Genomic DNA, 18,253 nt, shown 5'->3' on the forward strand with positions numbered 1-18,253 from the left:
TTCTGTGGGGACAGGCCGTGCACCTTTCACCCCTTGCAGGGAACTCCAGGTCATGTTGGGGGAATTTAAAGGAGCCTGGTGTCTTCAGGATCTTTCCCAGGGCTGCAGAGAAGTGGAGTAGTGGTGTGTAGGGTCATCCTGTGCCAGACTGGGAAGGCGGGAGGTCTATGTGTGTGTCCTTGGTGTTGTCTGGGGTCTCTCCACCCCCCCCCCCCAGCCTCAGTTTCCCGGAGAGGGAGGAGGATGGATGGAGAGCCGAGCCCCGCCCCCTCCAGGATCACGGTTAGGGGAGCTGGGAGGGGCGCTGCGTGTAAGCCAGGCCACCAGGGGTTAAGTGGTGACCTCAGCCGTGCGCCCCGGGACCGGGCGGGAGGGGCGGGCCGTGCAGCGGCTGCAGGCCGCGGGCCGGGGCTGCAGCGGGGCGCGGGGCTCGGCCCGGCCACCGGCGCCCGCGGCGGGATCCGGAGGCGCGGTGGCGCGGAGCCTTTGTGAGCAGCAGGGACGGTGAGTGCGCGTTGCCAGGCCTGGGCTCCTGGCCTCCAGCCGCTTTGTGTGTCCGGGTCTCCGAAGTGCCTCCTGGGACGGTCCCCAGCCCTGTATGCGCCGGTCCCTCTCTTGGTTGTGTCCTTTTGTGCCTCTTGAGTGTCCGTCTGTCTGAGTCCTGACTGGTCTTTGTGCCTCCGTCTGTCTGTTTTTTTTCTCTCCCTCTGTTCTGGAGTCCCCTCCCAGTTCTGTGTCATCCTCGCCCCATCCCTGCACTGTGGTTCACTGTGCCCCTCCCATGTCCCTCTGACCTTGGGTGTTGTGGGGTCCCCAGATTGCGTGAAGTCAGGTAATACGGTGTAGCTTCTGTTCTGGGTCAGCCTCTCCCATCTTGAGTCCTTGCCCAGAGGCGGGACAGCCAGGCCTCCCGCAGGAGCAGGAGCAGAGCTGAGCGTGGGAGGAGTGGACGCGGGGTCAGCGGCAGGCCATGGCACATGGCCCTGGGTGGCCTTGGGTGGAGAATTGAGTTCAGTGGGCTCGCTAAATGGTGGAGATCATCTTTCTGGGGGTAGCTTGTGAGAGGGTGCCTGCATCTGACGTGGGGGAGGGGTCACTTCTCTGTGTTTCTGAAGGTGGGAGTCATTTGGTCCCAAGAGCCTGAGGACCCCACCTCAGCCCAGAGAAGGGAGATGGTACCGGGTGGATCTCATTTCTGAGGGGCTTTGGATCACAGAGTTTGCTTCAAAGGCCTTGGAGTCCCCAGAGGGAAACCCCTGTCGGTCCTGCCCCAGGTCCCATCTGTTCCTCTTCGAATGCGGGGGAGAGGGTAGGTTGTGAAAGCTAATTTAATACGTTCAGCCCAGCCCTGCGGCTCTCTGGGTTGGAGCTGAAACACCAGTCTCCTCCTGTGCACACAGCACGGTCTTTCACGGGGTCCAGACTGGGCACTCACAGGAGAGACCAGCACAGGCAGATCTCAGGCAAAGCTCAGGTGCCTCAGTTCTGCACACTGCTCCTCCATCCCTTGTCTGCCGGAGGCCGGGATCCTCCTGTCTACTGTAAGCCTCGGTCCTACCCTTGCTCCATCTACAAATGGTTCCACCCCTCACCTCTTCCAGCTCCCCGTTGGGGGAACCGCCTCCCCACCAAGCCAGGCAGGTTTTCCCTTGCTCTTAGGACTCTGGTCCCGAGTAGAGCGGCTCCTCTGCGTCTGGCAGGCTTTGAATGCAAGGGCTATGTCTGTTCCTGGTCACCAGCCTGCAACACTGCCTGGCACATAGTAGGTGGTCAACTGATCATTGCTGAAACTGGTGTTTCCTACATTTTGCTGTTTCAAGTTTCACCTTTAGGGGCCTGAGGGTGTAGCTCAGTGGTGGAACCCTTGCCTGGCGTGTGCGGGGCCTTGGGCTGCATCAACCAAACAAACTTGGAAAAGCTGCTGGGCTCTTTGGGGACCTGGGTATCAGGCTATGAGAAGAGGAAGGGGACCCCCCCCTGAACAGATATAGTGTATGCCCGTTGGAGTGCTGGGGGAAGAGCTGAGAGCCCTGGAAACTTCTACAGTCAGAAGGTAGAGCAGCAAGGATACAGTCATCTCAGATAAAATTGAGAAGATAAGGAGGGTGGTTATACAGACCGGTATTGACAGCTTAGGTTTATATTGTACTCTCACAGTCACTATCTCTTTGTGTGACAACAATCCTGGTAATCAGTCAGGAGAGACATCTGTTTTACAGATGAGGAAGCTGGGCCTACAGCGGTGCAGCGACAGCCTGAGACCTGTGTAAGTTAGTGAAGAAGCAGGGGCTGGAGTTTCCCAACTCCTCATCCTCTCTGGCCTCTGCAAGCTAGGCTGGTGTGTCAGGTAACAAGTCTCTGGTCCCCAGGGATCCAGAGTCCCCACAGATCCGAACTCATGAACAATGAGTGTTCCAGGGTCTCTTCCCATCTCCCTAGACTCCCTCAGGCCCCTTCTTTGCCACGGTGAGGTCGGCAGGGTCGCTTTCCTTCAGGGCCTTGGATTGAGTGTGTTCCCGGGGATTCTCCGTCCTTGAGTTTGTACAGAGCTCTAGGCGGTGCTGTTCTGGGGTTCGGGTGTCTTGATGTGTGAATGCCAGTGGCTGAGTTTTGGGAGCTGATTGTTAAACATCCATTAGATAAAATCATGAGAGTCCGGGAAGATGGTTCAGTAGGTAAAGCACTTGGTGCCCAAATCTAAGGACCTGAGTTCGAATCCCCAGAACCCATGTGTGAGGTGGAGGGATCCAAGTGAGTTTTTGGAGGTCTTCAAGCCGGTTAGCCTGGCATATGCTGCCACAAACAGTGAGACTCTGTCTCAAACCAAGTGTGAGACAAGGACCACAAATGAGTTGTCCACATATACTGTGGCATGTTTGTGCCTGCTTCACACATATGATCATACAGACACACAGAAGCACATGCAAAGATTAAAAAACTGTGAGTCAAAGCGAGGTGTGGTGATACATGCCTTTCATCCCAGCACTTGAAAGACAGAGTGGATGAATCTCTGGGAGTTCAAGGCTCGCCTTGTCTATGTAGTGATTCCCAGGTCAGCTAGAGCTATATAGTGAGACCCTGTCTCAAAAGAGAAGGAGAGGGGGGTGACATAGGAGAGGTGATTTATTGAGAGTAACATTGCTGTTGACTGACAGGCTCCAGAGGCAGTGACCTACATGTGGAGAAGGAGAGTGACAGACAAATCAGGTAGCTCCTGGTGATGTCTGGGCCATCTGTGTGGCCAAAGTTGCTTGAGGGTGGCTTAGGCACTGGTGACCATCCCATTCTGGGACCTTGTGAGGGAGAGGAGTTGGCTGGTTTTTAGACGACTTATGACCCCTGTTTGGGACTCAGGAATGGCAGCTTACGGAGTATGGGCTGGGTCCTGGACTATGCCTGCTGGGGTCAGCCTGAATCAACACACAGAATGCATTGCTAGAGCTAGTGTTAGGGTTAGGGTTGGGTTAGCGTTAGGGCTAGGGTTCAAACTGGTCATTCAGTAAAGCCACCGTCAGAACATGGGTGCCGTATGGCTGCCTGTGGTGGGGAGATGTGCCACGCACAGCACAGAGAAGGAGCAGTGTCTGTGAAGGTTCAGCAGCAGAAGCAACTTCAGTGTGGCTCTGGTGTCAGGTGACCATTACAGGTCTGTGGCAGAGCAGGCAATACCAGGCCTTCCTCGGCTTAGGGTTATGGTGTCTCCCTGGGTATCCATAAAGAATGTCTGCAGACCTTGTCTGTTGGGCCTTGTGCTTGGATCGCCCTTCCTTGTGTGTCTTGACGTGTTTCATACTGTCTCCCCAACCCCGACCCCCCCACCAGACCAGCAGCTGCCGTTCCGGGTCTCAGGGGGTCAGAATGAATTATTCAGTGTTGCTGGGCACCTCAGTGGGGAGATCATCCAGACAGGCTCCATGTCTTATTGTTGTTTGAGACAAGTTTTGCTGTATAGCTCAGTCTGGTCTCGAACTGGTGGTCATCCTTGCTCAGGTTTCGGATGCCCTCCCTCAGGAGGGATGAGAGTGCCTAGCTTCAGGTGCAGGATTAAGAGGACGCCACGGCACATTAAAAACTGCTGGTTCAGATAGCCGCATCAACACACAGCCTTTAAATGCCCTGTTCTCAATTACCCGCCTAAACCAGGGCAAGAGACAGAAATGACTTCTGTCAGTTTTTCTGGTAATGTAGAGAGGGGGAAGGGGGTGTGGGGGGAGACCCCCACCTTCCCAGCTCTGTCATATTGGTCTTTATCTGGCTGGGTAACCTGTGAGCGCCATATTGCCAGCTTATAGCTTATTGTACCGTCCACTGCTCCCGTCTTTGTTCTGGGTTTCTTTTCCCTTTGCTCGGGAGGTGGGGAGGAAAGATAGCTCTAGATATCTGGAAGCCCCCCCCCCCCCTCTTACTTTGAAGCCAAAGAAGGGGGAAAAGTGTTGTTTTTTTTTTTTAACTTCTTGCTGGGGAGGTCCAGGCTATTTGCTGCTGACTCGTCACCCCGTGGCTCTGGGTTAAGGCTGGGAATAGACGTTAGTGTTCATAGGGACTGTCCCAGTGCAGGGTCAGGAGAGCTGCAGTGAGTTTGTGGGGTGGTGAGCACCACACCATTGCACAGGGAGCACGTTCAGTCCTCCTCAGCAGAGAGGCAGACACACTCCTGTCTCCGTCCTCTATTATGAGGTGAGGCCAGGGTCATGTGGCTGGGCGTTGGCGTGGACCAGCGTCTCTTCTGTTGACTCACAGCTCTGCTTTCCACTCTGTGCCGCAGAATACTCTGCTCTACTCTGTCCCGAGGCCTGGCCTGCCTGGCTGCTGGTGTCCTGGCAGCTCACACATGACGTGGAGATGAAAAGATGGATGGCCAGCTCGCACAGATGGCCCCGGCTCCGGCTTGCCTCTTCCCTCCAGCCTGTGGGTTGGTTGAGAGGTGGTATCATTCCATCCTTCCCCATCATAGGCACATCCCCAGACCAGGACAGTGGGTGGGTTGTGGTAGGCCAGCCTGTGATGGCCCCAGCACACGGTGGCATCTGCCCAGGGAGAGCCTGAGGTGACTTCCTCTTCCTGGGCGCCTCTTAGTGAAAGTCCATCCAGGAAGCCCCTTTTGCTTGGCATTCATCCTGAATTGCAGCCATTAGCACAGAAGACAGCCACCTCCTTCTTGCCCTCCTCCTTTCCTGTCTCTCTTCATCGTTTGAGTGGGTGGAGGGAGGGAGCTGTCAAATCAAGTAGGAAAAGAACTGTCTTAGAAGAGAAGAGAAACATCTCTAACCTGGGAAAAGAACTGTCTTAGAAGAGAAGGAAAACATCTCTAACCTGGGAAAAGAACTGTCTTAGAAGAGAAGGAAAACATTTCTAACCTGGGTCCCTCCCAGAACCTCCTGAATGCTCATTACAGAAGCGTTTGTTTGACTTTTATTATTTTTGTTTCTTGAGACAGGGTCTCACTATGTAGCCTTGGCTGACCTGGGACATGCTATGTAGATCAGGTTGGCCCGGAACTCACAGAGATCCACCTGGTTCTGCCTCCCGAGTGCTAGGATACAAGGCATGTGTCACCATGCCTGGCTGCTTTTATTTTTCAAGACGTTCATTTTATTTCTGTGTGTGTATTTGCTTGCATGTATGTGTGCCTGTGGAGGTCAGAAGAGGGTGTTGGGGCTCCTGGAACTGCAGTTACAGATGGTTGTGAACCCCCAGGTGGTATCAGGAACCAAACCTGGGTCCTTTGCGAGAGCAGCCAGTGCTTTAACCGCTGAGCCATCTCGCCTTTTTAAATGACACCTGTCTTTCATGCCATTGAAGAAAACTTGGAAGAAGCCCAGAATTGCCCTTTCCTGCACCAGCTCCGGACACTCTCTGACAGGGTGGCGTGTAGCACTTGCTCACCCAGCTACTCCCTTGCTGTTTTGGCCTGGGCTTTGTAGAACCCACAATGCACCAGGTCTGTGCTGTCTCCGGAGGGGAGGGGTCCCTGCTCACTTCTGGGTAATTCACTTGACTCCTTGGCTTCCTCTTCTGTAGAGTCGTGTGACCACTGGAATCTCAAGGTGTGGGGACCCAACAAGAGAAATGCAGGTGCCCAGGGCAGTGCCTGGGCCGAGCACGAGTTTGGTCGAGCAAGCACCGCTCTGCCCTTGCAGGGTCTGCCCTGAGGCCTGAGAATTAAACTGTCAAAAAGGCAGATTAGTAAGACTGAAGACATACTTTCATTTGTGAACTTTTTGTTACATTTATTTATTATTGAGTGTGTATGTATGCATGTATGTGTGTATATGTATGGCATTTGTGTGTGTGTGTGTGTATACTAAGTTGAGTGTGTAAATGTCAGAGGACAACTTGCAGGAAGTCAGTTGTCTCCTTCTATTCTGTGGGTCCTGGGGATTGAATTCGGGTTACCAAGCTTGGTGCAAGCTCCTGTACCCACTGAGCCATCTTGCTGGCCCCGTGTATTATTTGATATTGATGCTTTTGAGATGGTGTCTTATTATATGGTCCAGGCTGACCTGAAACTTATGCAGTCCAGACTGTCCTTGAACTCATAGGAATCTTCCTGTCACAGCCTCCTAAATACCGGGTTGGGTCTAGCCTTTTAACTTAATTTAAATTTTGGAGACAGGGAGTTCCATGTTGGCCTGGAACTCGACTCACTAGCCTAGAGTGACCATGAACTTCTGTTCCTCTTGTCTCCACCAGTGCTGGGATGGCGGGCGTGTGTCACCATGCCTGCTGTATGGGACCTGAGGCCTGGTGCGGTCTAGATAAGCGTTCCACCAACCGAGCCACATCTCCAGCCCCATGTATAGCCTTTTTTTTAAAGTATTAAGTTTAAAAGCTGTGATGGGGCTTCACAGAGCAGGGGTGAGAGCCGTGAAGACGTTTACGTCCCACGTTAACAAAGGACGATAGAGCTGAGGTGACTGAACAAGGGCGAAGGCTGAGTGTCCAGGGGCAGTTCCGTCAGTCCTGGGAAAATGACTAGGAAACGGTGGTAAAGTGAGGCCGCCTCAGCCCCCTTCCTGTCATTGTGATGGCACACTGACAGAAGCAGCCTGAGGAAGGAAGGGTGTCTTTGGGCTCACGGGTCTGGGCACAGCCTGTCGTGGTGACAAGAGCATGAGGCGGCTGGTCACCCAGCATCCACAGTCAGGAAGCGGGGAGTGATGACTGCTGGTGCCCAACTCGCTCCTATGCTACTTGATGCAGTCCAGTACCTGAGCCCCCGACACGATATTGCCCCTAACCAGGGTGTGTCTCCCGCCTCAGCTCACCTCACTGGAAACGCCCTCATGGGTAGGCCCCGAGATGTGGCTCCTAAGGGTCTCTGTATCCTGTCCAGTTGACAATCAAGATGGCCCACCACAAATGTTCAGTAGGCTCCTCATATAGGCAGCATTCCTCCTCTTCCTGTTTGCGGGAGAGTGATTTATGTCCCTGTCACAAAGGGAAACGTAGGCCCTGCTTTTAGACAGAAGGGAGCAGGCAGAGAGCATTCCTGTCCCTCCTGCTTGCTCAGGGCCTTTAGCTCAAAAGGATTCTTACACCGGAGTGACATATTTTGAGGTAACATCCTTTTTATTTATGCTTTACAGCTTTACATGTGTTTATTTTGCATTCGTGTGTGTGTGTGTGTGTGTGTGTGTGTGTGTGTATGTGTGTGTGTTTGCACACTGTGATACTCCTTAGGAGGTCAGAGACCAACTTGTGGTAGTCAGTTCTTTCTTCTATCACGTGGGTGTCCTGGATATTGAACTCAGGTTGTCAGGCTTGGTGACAAGAGCCTTTACACACCAAGTCATCATGCTGGCCTTTGGGTGACTTACTCCGATCCCCTTTAGTTACAACAAGGAGCAGGCAGGCTGTCACCCTTTCCTCGTGGGTCTTCTCTGACTGATGTACTTACTCGTCAGTTTTCTGTTCCTGTAACAAAGCACCTGAGGTTAATGAAGACGTTTATGATTCACAGTTCTAGATGTTAAGGGGACTGTGCCAGCATCATTTTAGCTTTGATAATGGGGTTATGGCAGATGGCGTCATAGTGGTGGGAGTGTGTTCAAGAAGGAAAGGAAGCTGGGAGAAGCTGAGTCTTGCAGTACCTCTCCAGGGCCATCAGCAACCTCAGGATGGCCACTAGGTCTCACCCCCAACCTTTATCATCTGTTAAGAAGTCTGCAGGTGACTGGTCTGAGTGGGCATGACTTGGGGTCATTTGCCTGGGTGCCGGGATTGAGGGCCAGGCACAGGGTAGAGAGGCCATAGTTCCCAGGCCAGTGGAGGGGATAAATAGATGGGGATGACAGGCGTGGGGGTTCAGGAAGGTTTGAACCCTAGCGTACCTACTCTGTGCTCCACCTGCCTCAGTCCCCCTGAGTTGCCACAGTCACTTGAGGAAGATCTTAGCAATCTGCTGGGTGAGGCAGTAGGCTCCTGGAGCCAGAGGGAGGCAGGGTATAGGTGTGGGTTGTGCCAGGGAGCCGGGTTAAATGTGGGATCAAGGTTACATATCTGAGATAGAATCAGCTAGAATTGCAAGCTAGGAGTGTATGTGCAGGGTGGAGAGAGGAAGGAAGGAATCAGGTGACTTCTAGAATTCTCTTTTGTAGGTGGTTGTTGGCAGTGTCAGTAAATGATCCAGTTAGTGGGGAGTCTGGGTATGGCTTGGCGGGGGGGTGGGGGTGGGGTGGGAGGGGTGGGACGGACGGACAAGGATTTGGTTCAGGAGGAGGTCACATTCAGAGGCTGGCTGGAAATCCAATATGTATTGGCACCTGTGGAGAGTCAGACTTGAGCTCAACATCTGGGCTGGATGGTGTAGATGGAGGCAGTGGGGTTGTGCAGGGGCCACACAAGAGCCTGGGACCTGACTGGGAGGAACCCACACTGCTGTTCTAGAGTGTGGGTTGAGCTCGGCATCCTGGGAAGATCGGTGTAAATCAGAAGTACAAGCCTGATTCTGCTGTGGAACTGGGAGAGGGGCTCCCACAATGCCTAGCTATGTGGGAAAGCAAGGAGGAAACAGGCACAGGTGCATTGCCAAGATGCCCAGCTGAGTAGGATCCAGGCACCTTCAGTCTCTTGGGGAGGCAGACAGGTCGCTGCACAGCATAGGGAAAGGGAGGGCACCGGAGGAGGGCTGGGTAAGCAGGCAAGTGGCAAAGTTAGCCCAGCAGAGGAGGGGTTTGGAGGCAGGGGGATGCTGCTGGAGACCACACACCTCTCATGGCAATCTGCTGACGTACTTTGAAGGTCTTTGAGCCCTTTAAGTGTCTGGATCAGGGAATGATACAACCAGAACTTTCTGTCCGGGTACATCCTGGGTTAATCAGAATTTTCTATCCCAGGGACATCCTGGGTTGCAAGGGGCTGGGGACAATAGGAAGTCCTTTGAAGCTGGTGGGAATCTGTGATTACTAGCCCAGTGTCCAAACCTTGCTTGCTTTTGTATGTTTCCCAAACTCCGCTCATTTCTTTTTTCCTGAAAGAGGTTTCAGAGGCTCTGAGGGGTTAAGCAACCTGTCCAAGGTCATAGAGCATAACAAATGCCCTCTCAGGGCAGAGGCAGGAGGTTGAGTAACCCCAGGGAGGGGCTCACAGGACAGATCATGTGGCTTTGAACTTTGTCTTTGTAGTCTCAGGGGCCTCTGGAGAAGAGGAGTGGGGTGTGGGGCTTTCTGGGCATCTGCTTCCTTGGAGTCTTGGGAGAACCACATGTGTCCGGTCCAGGATTCGATTAACACAGGTCACATGAGGCCATTGAGGGAGGTGGCCCCACTGCGGAGCTGAGTTTCATAGATGGCAGGCCCACGCCTCATGCTGGGGCAACAAGAGATGCCAGGTAGGTTTCACAGCCCTGCCCATTCTGAGTGTCAGCGCCATGAGGGGTCTCCCCCTCTCTGGAGCCCCAAAGCAGGGATAATATGACATGGCCTAGAGGACTGAAGTCCTAACCGCGGGCACCGTGGCTCATCTGGGTCTGCTGCTTTGTATATAACCTGCAGGTTTATTTGTCTCCATTGTATAGATGTGACAGCAGAGGACAAGCAATCAGCCCAGAGTCACATAGGGAGCACATGGCAGGATGTGGACACTGTCCCGTGTGACTCTGGAGCCCTCCCTTGAAACCCCAAGGGTCCCTGTCAGCCTCAGTTTATCTGAAGATACGTGTGTCCCCTGCTGGCATGTCACCTGGGTAGGACCTGGCGGGGGGCTTTGGCATTTGCTTACCCACATAGGGACAGCCAGTCTTTCCAATTGTTCCCATTTTATCCCAGAGCCTCAATGCTGTAGTCTGCCTAAAGTCAGGTAGACCCCAGCAGCCCAGTTTCCAGTCTTGGGCTTTTCACTACTCTGGGGCCTTGGGAAGGGTGTGTGTCAGGAGCCCGGATCTGGGCATCTGGGTTCATACTCCACTTCTAACCATCCAGCAGAACATGAATGGTCTTGCCTACCCCCTCCCAACTTCTCCCTAAGCCTCAGTTTCCTCTTTTGTGAGATGGGAAGATTGATCATCTAGAATTTCTCATGCCATTTAAAATACCTTTTTTGAGATTTTATTTACTTTTAATTTATGTATATGAGCACTTGTCTGAATATATGTCTGTGCACCATGTGTGTACATTGTCTGTGGGTGTCAGATCCCTGGGGACTGGAGTTAGAGACAGTTGTGAGTCTCCATGTAGATGCTGGAACTTGAACCTGGATCTTCTGTAAGAGCAGTCAGTACTCTTTATTTCTGAGCCATCTCTCCAGCCTCCCCACTCTCTCTTCCTCCTCCTCTTCCTTTTCCTCCTCCTCCTCTCCTTTTGAGACAGGGACTCTCTACCCAGCCATGGTTGTCCTGGAACTCACTATGTAGACCAGGCTAGCCTTGAACTCACAGATATCTGCCTGCCTCTGCCTCCCAAACGCTGGGATTAAAGGAGTTCACCACAACGCCTGGGTCCAACTTCATTATTTAAAAAAGAAAAACAGGGTTTCCTGTAGCTTAGGCTGACTTCCAACTCACTATGTAATCAAGGTTGGCTTTGAACTCCTAATGCTACTGCCTCTATCTCTCAGTGCTGTACTTACACTTACAATAGGAAGTATGTCTTGGGACAAAGCTGCTTACCACATGGTGGCCAGGAAACAGAGGGGGAGGAAGGGACAAGGTCCCAGTATATTTATTTATTTATTTATTTATTTATTTATTGGTTTTTCAAGAACCCTGGAACTCCCTTTGCATACCAGGCTGGTCTCAGACTCACAGAGATCCCCCTGCCTCTGCCTCCCCAGCGCTGGGATTAAAAGCATGAGCCACCATGCCCTGGCTATCCCAATAGCTCCTTTAAAGGCATACCCCCACGACCTCATTTCTCCCATTGGGTCCCACCTCTTAAAGGATCCACACACCTCCAGTAACACCACAAGGAGTGACCAGGCCGTTAACTTCAGGGGACATACACTCTGTAACAAATACCTGATACATGAGCTACCAGGGTGAGCTCTGATGCTGAGCTCAGGTCCTACTCACACTCTCTAGCCCCGCCTCTCCCGCTCTCTAGCCCCGCCTCTCCCAGTCTCTAGCCCCACCTCTCCCACTCTCTAGCCCCGCCCCTCCCACTCTCTAGCCCCACCTCTCCTGCTCTCTAGCTCCGCCTCTCCCGCTCTCTAGCCCCCCCACTCTCTAGCCCCGCCTCTCCCACTCTCTAACTCTGCCTCTCCCACTCTCTAGCTCCGCCTCTCCCACTCTCTAGCTCCGCCTCTCCCACTCTCTAGCTCCGCCTCTCCCACTCTCTCGCCCTGACCCCATGCGGGTTGAAACTCTTCCCAGTCAACAAGGCTCTTTATGTTCATCAGGCTCTAGTGCTGCAGAACCTTTACCAGGAACATTATTCTGCTGTGGTTTCCCTATTGTTCCTGACCTCTGAATGCCCCCGTTCTCCAAGTGAGTAGCCTGTACTGTATTGCAGGACACAGATGTGGCCCCAAGTGTACACATTGATGTGCATGACTCTTCAGGACCGTTGACACCTTTACTCTCAGATACTGTGGCTTGTGGAGCGTGGGGACATCCCTGTGAGTTTTGACAACCTGGGACCAATAGAACTCTCAAGGAACAGCCTGTTTCTGCTCCTTGGTTATCTGATGTCACTTTCCCGAACATGGGTCGTGTTACTGCAACCTGGTTGGGATGGCTGGGGTAACCTGGCTCATGGTGGGGCAGACACGTGGATAGCGAGAATGGGAGGGAGGACTCATCCAGTGATTCCTAGAAACTTTATACATTGCATCAGGCTTTTCTGTAAGTGGACCAAGCGTGTGCAAAGGTGGCAGGTGCAGGCCCAGGAGCCAGAATTCTGACCTGAGTGTGTGTCGGGTGGGGCCCTGGGTGGCCTGCTAATATGCTGATCCCAGGCCTCTTTGAGAGAAATTGAGGGGGGAGTTTGGGAAGTGATTTTTGGGGGTGCTGGGTTGGAGCCTTGGGTCTGCTTTAATCCCCACTCTGGAGCATGCTAGGCTAGAGCTCTGCCACTGAGGTCAGCCCCAGGACAGAATCTGCAAGTGAAGCTGCCCCTTGTGCTCAGGCGAATGTGAAGCGGGCAGTTTAGGGACCCTCAGAGCTGGAAACGTTTGGCAGAGTGACTATCCTGTGAGAGACAGCCCTTTGGGAACCTGCTCTAAGTTGCCCTTCTCCGCAGCAGCCTCCTGGGGCTCCCCTTGGGTGTGTGCTTGGTGTGCCAACACTGCGCTGGATGCCAGTGCTTGACTAGTAGAGATGCCTGGGCCAGCAGACCTTGCTTGGCCTGGGTTTACAAAGCTCCTGGGTCTTTTGTATGTTTGTTTGTATCTCATGTAGGAAGTATCTGTTGAGACCTATGATGGATGGCCTACAGAACCTGACTGTTGGGCCAGTGACTCTTACTGGGCGTCTGGTGAGGAGACGGGGTGATCATAGAGGAAGTCTAAGCCAGATTGGGGAAACAGGTGTCTGCAAGATGTCTGAGTCAGACTGAAACTTGGGGCACAGCTGGAATTCCTGGGGATCTGAGCTCTAGTACATTCCAGGTTGGAATAGAACTCCAAAACACTTCTTATGAGTTCCTTCAGTTATTCATTCCTCCATCTTCTTGGCTATTCTTCTGTCTTAATATCTGTGCATCTATTTACTTATCCATCCATCCATTCATCCATCCATCCACTTACCCATCCACTTAGCCATCTACCCACCAATCCATTATCTATTCTTCTATCCATCCATCCATCCATCCATCCATCCATCCACCATCTACTGTCAGTCCATTCATCCTTTAACCCATCTACACATCTAAACTCCAATTCATCCACTCACCCATCTTCTACCCATTTTATATCCACCCATCATTTACCCTTCCATCCACCATCCATCCATCCATCCATCCATCCATCCATCCATCCAATCCATCCTCTCATCTCCTGCTCATCTACCCACCCATCTATTCATCCCTCATCCTCCATCCTCCCATCCACCCACCACACAGCTTCTTGGCCTCCTAGTATGTGATGAGGACCACCTGGGATCTGGAGACAGTGGAAGCATACTCACTTCCCTCTTGGAGTCAGAAAACAAAGCAAATGGCTGCAGCCCTGAATTTCAGGCGCCCAGAAGGGCATGTGGCTGGCTATCCTGTGGTCATTATGGGCACCTTCTAGCATGGGCTGAGGCTCAAGAAGTAGTGGGGTGTGGTTCCCAGGCAGATGATGACAGCCTTGGGATGGAGACAGGGTCCTGCCCCTGGGAGCTGGGGCAGGTGGGCACCTCCTCCATTTTCAAGCTCAGGTTATTTTTGTCTTCATCTTCCCACAAGGCCTGGTCTACAGGAGATGCCAACAAGCAGTGGGGTCAGCAGATGGGTCAGACCAGGACCTCTGAGCCACACTGAGGAGCTGTAGGCTGAGTTAGAGCATGGGAATGGTACTGTGACACGCTATCCTGGCTGCACAGGCGAAACTGAGGGGGGGGTTCCTAGCTCTCTTCCTTCCTCCTCAGCCCTTCCTCAGTGCTCTCATGTGCTAGGTACAGCTGGGGATATGTAATGTCAGTCATGTAGAGATGGTGGCTGAGACCTTAGCCTCTTCAGTCAGCCACTTTTGCCACTTGTCAGTTGTGTGTCATCTCAACCTCTCTCCTCTCTCTCTCTCTCTCTCTCTCTCTCTCTCTCTCTCTCTCTCCCTCTCTCTCTCTCTCTCTCCTCTCTCTCTCTCTCTCCCTCTCTCTCTCTCTCTCCTCTCTCTCTCTCTCTCCTCTCTCTCTCTCTCTCTCTCTCTCTCTGTGTGTGTGTGTGTGTGTTTAGTTTCTCAGTTTGTCGGTAATAGCAGTTGTTGCAAGGACTAAGAGAGTCATATCAATGCCCATAGTATAGGTAACATCCGGTGAGGGTCCAGGGAAGTAAGGTCCTCTGGAGGCAGCCTGACCCCTGTGGCTGGTGTTAATAGTCTCAAAGAGAGAAGACAGAATTCAAGTCCCACCTATACCTCAGACTGACACTAAGTCCTCAGCAAGCCAGCTCAGTGCTCTGAGCTCAGGTTTCCCATCTGTGTCTGGGGATGACAACCCAAGAGAGCAGGAGCCTTGGAGTCTGCTGACTCATTTGCCTTGTGGGTTCTCCCTGAGACTGAGGGGGAAACTCAGGTCCAAACAGGCAAAGTGAACTTTGGGTTTGGTGAGGGTCATGCGGTCATGCGCTGGCCTTAGAGACTAGGGCCAGCTGTGGGGTAAATAGGGCCACGTGCTCACAGCCCCAGGTCCTTTGGAAATGGGCTCTTGTGTGTCAGGTGCTCAAGACTGTCACAGCTGGATGCTCTGGCTGGCTGGGGGCTAGCCTGACCATTTTATCTTCCTCAGGCTCACACGCTGTCCCTCCCTCCTCCCTTCCTGCCTGACCCATATTCTTAGGTTGGGTAGGGCATGCCTGATGCTCTGCAAGGTTTGGGTCATTGCAGGTAAATATTAACCCGCATATCTAGGCTCCATCACAAACTTGTCTGGACTGGCTTTGGGGGACTTAGATTCTTAACTTGGTAGCTGAATTGCAGGCCCGCCTGGGAGGAAAGGGCAACCATTCTTTGTTTGTGTCCTGGCCCCAACCTTGTCCAGGACTGCTGCAAAAAGAGGCTAGCCCATGGTCATACAGCAGTAGGGGTAGCCCTGTAGCTGGAACCTAGGAGAGTTACCCTGCAAAGTCCCTGCTTTTCTCACCGGGACCTGGGGTCCTCCTTGTTCTGCCCGGCTTATCCCAGGACGCCACAGATGTAAGCGGTGCCTGAGGTTTGTCCTCCTGCCGCACTTCGCCTAGGCCACTGCGTTTCTTCGTGTGAGGTGTTGCCAGGTTTTCCCATCTCATCTTCATGGTGGACCACCATGAGCTCTCCTCAACCCGGGTTGGGACCTGGGAGGGACCCCCTGGCTAACCAGCCAAGCATCTATGAAAGGCCACTCTCCGGGCACCGTGAGGACCCAAGTGTTGAGTCCCATTTGGGAGTAGACGCATGCACAAGAGCCAGCATGCAGGTTGGGCCTCTGGGACCTGGGTTCCAATCTCGCTTTTCTTGAGTGTTTGTCACATTCAGAGTGAGGGGAGAAACGCTGGCTTTGCCTGTACCCTGATCACAGTCTTGAACCAGAGGTGGCCCAGTAGCACTACCCAGGAATTTACCCACTCCTGTGTTGGGAGACTTTTTTCCATCTTCTCGGTCCCACAGGACCTGCTTTCCTCTGCGCACCAGGTCCCTCAGCCACTTAAGAAATAATCGCTCAGAGACTTCATATACATTTATAATTGTTTGGCCATTGGCTTAGGCTTCTTACTGGCTAGCTGTCTCTCTTAATTATTAACCCATTACCATTAATCTATGTATCACCATGTGGTCTTGGCTTTCTGGTGATGCCTGGATCTCTTGGCTCCCCAGTGGCTACATCGGCATCTGTTCTTTGTCTTTCTTTCCCTGCCTCTTAGTTTGGAATTCCCACCTAGCTAAATCCTGCCTGTCCACTGGACGAAACAGCTTTGTCCATCAACAAATAAGAGAGACACACAGTCACACCATACAGAGGACATCCCCCATTACACTCCTATCTCAGAGGGGTCATGCCAGGACCCCCAAGAACACAGTGACATGCCAATACTGCTGGGAGTTGGTGACCAAGGCATGTGACCCAGTCTGAGGCCCAACTGGTCCCAAAGCGGCTTGGGATAGGTTGGGCTTCCTGGCTTTCTGGCATGACCTGGAACCAGTCCTGCACGAAGTATTCTTGGGCACATGAGTCACAAGGCTAGCCTTCCTCTGCAGGGCATTCTTCATTTTGCTTTCTGCCGTTTTCCCCTAATATGGTCTCTTGTGGCTTCCACTTGACCCTGCTGGGTGCCTTGTCCTGAAAATCTGGCAGGAGGCATCACCTGGAAGATGCTGCTGGACTACATATGGGCCTAGGCGCAGGAAGGGTCCAAGGGCAGCAGGGTGGATGCCGTGGAGTCTTGTGTCTCAGGGCTGTGAGTTGAGGCTGAGTATCCCTTGAGCATTGGCTCTCACAGGGAGGATGCTGCAGGCCAGGGGTTCATCCCTCAGCCATGATTTCCCAGGCATAGCGGCATCTGAGAGGAGTCTGCTGAACTATTGAGGGGTGGGGGTATCCCAGGAGACAGGGTCCTTGCTCCTAAGAGCTCCAAAGGAGGAAGCGGGGCTGGTGGGGTGGGAGGTAGACACTCACCCCTCTCCCAGGGATTGTGAGCTGCCTGCCAAAGGAGCAATTTGGTGGTGTGGAGGGTCGCTTTGGAGACCCACCCGTGACAGGTACAGGGCTAGGCTCTGTAAGCTCCCTTGGGGACAGAGCCCTTTTCTTTCCTATACACAGTTATTATATACCCCAGTAACTATACAGAAGCGTGACCATGGGGCCTTCATGGATGTGGGCCGAGGGAGCAGACTAGCATCTCCCAGCAGCTGGGTGGGTCTTAGGTAAACCGAAGCTTGGGGAAGCCGAGCCTCACAGTGCCTAGGAAGAGGTACTGGGCTTGGCATCCATCCTGCCCGATTCTCCATTCTGTGTTTCAACTCACCATGCCAGGCTCCTTAAGGACGAGTCTCTGTACTGGCTGCCTGGGGGCCTGTGAAGACTGGCAGAGTGCTCCGGTCATTAGCCTACTGTGACTCTGTCCTCAGTCACACCAGGGTGGGGCACATCTCAGGTCAGCACTGTAGGGTGTGTACCTCCTGGGCGGTGGCAGATCCACCTGGCTGACTTGCCTGACTGATCCCCAGTGCCCTTAGAAGTGTGTGCATTCGGGCTGGAGGGATGTCTCAGAGGTTAAGAGCACTGGCTGCTCTTCCAGAGGACCCGGGCTCAACTCCTAGCACCCACGTGACAGCTCACAACTGTCTGTAACTGCAGCTCCAGGAGACCCGGCACCCATGGCAAAACACCAACGTACATTAAAAAAAAAGTGTATGCTGAGCTGCTTCCCAGCTAGAATTCCATCAAGACAAGGCAATCTGTGTTGCATGGAGCTGTTTTCAGAGCCCAGGGCAGGGACCTGCATCTGTCAGATTTCTGTTAATGTAGCAGAATGCTCGAGGAGTTCGTGAAGGCACCTTGGGGACTGATTTTGGCACCTGCTTCTCGGTGACAGTGGGCAACCCAAGGAACTGTTTTCTTGATTCTGTGCCAAGGCATGGAATCTGGACCCCCTTCAGGCAATATGCTTATTACAAGTGAGGAACAGGGCAGCTGGGTGGTGTGACAGGAGCAAGGAGAGTGGGAGGACCCTGACTCCCATGGCAGGCTACTGTCCTAGTACAGCCACACCGCCGTGAGTTCACCATGGCCCAAGTGGTGGGTCTTCGGCAGGCACATGCTTCTTGTGGGTCTAAAGTGGTGGTTCTCAGCCTGTGGGTGGCAACCCCTTTGGGTCTCAGGTATCCTATCCTACATATCATGTATTTATATTACAATTCATAACAGTAGCAAAATTAGAGTTATGAAGTAGCAATGAAATAATTTTTTTTGTTTTGTTTTTTGAGACAGGGTTTACCTGTGTAGCTTTGGAGCCTATCTTGGCACTTGCTCTGTAGACCAGGCTGGCTTCGAACTCACAGAGGTCGCCTGCCTCTGCCTCTTGAGAGCTGGGATTGCAATGAAATAATTTTAGGGTTGGGACTGCATTGGGAAGTTTGAGAACCACTATGCTAGCAACTGGGAGGTTCAGCGACAAGGTGTCTCTCCATCAGGTGTCTGTGAGGG

At 52.9% G+C, this 18,253-nt stretch overlaps 1 protein-coding gene across 1 annotated transcript in view; it reads left to right on the plus strand.

Annotated features, from left to right (window-relative positions):
* Window positions 1–405: 405 nt before the first annotated feature.
* Window positions 406–18,253, plus strand: part of Arhgef10l (Rho guanine nucleotide exchange factor 10 like) — a 131,539-nt gene continuing 113,691 nt past the window's right edge. Inside the window, 1 exon segment of the mRNA XM_040757537.1 lies at window positions 406–504. The gene's annotated coding sequence lies outside the window, so the exon portion shown is untranslated.

Source organism: Mesocricetus auratus, unplaced genomic scaffold (assembly GCF_017639785.1).
Source record: "Mesocricetus auratus isolate SY011 unplaced genomic scaffold, BCM_Maur_2.0 Super-Scaffold_100014, whole genome shotgun sequence".
NCBI classification, from domain to species: Eukaryota; Metazoa; Chordata; class Mammalia; order Rodentia; family Cricetidae; genus Mesocricetus; species Mesocricetus auratus.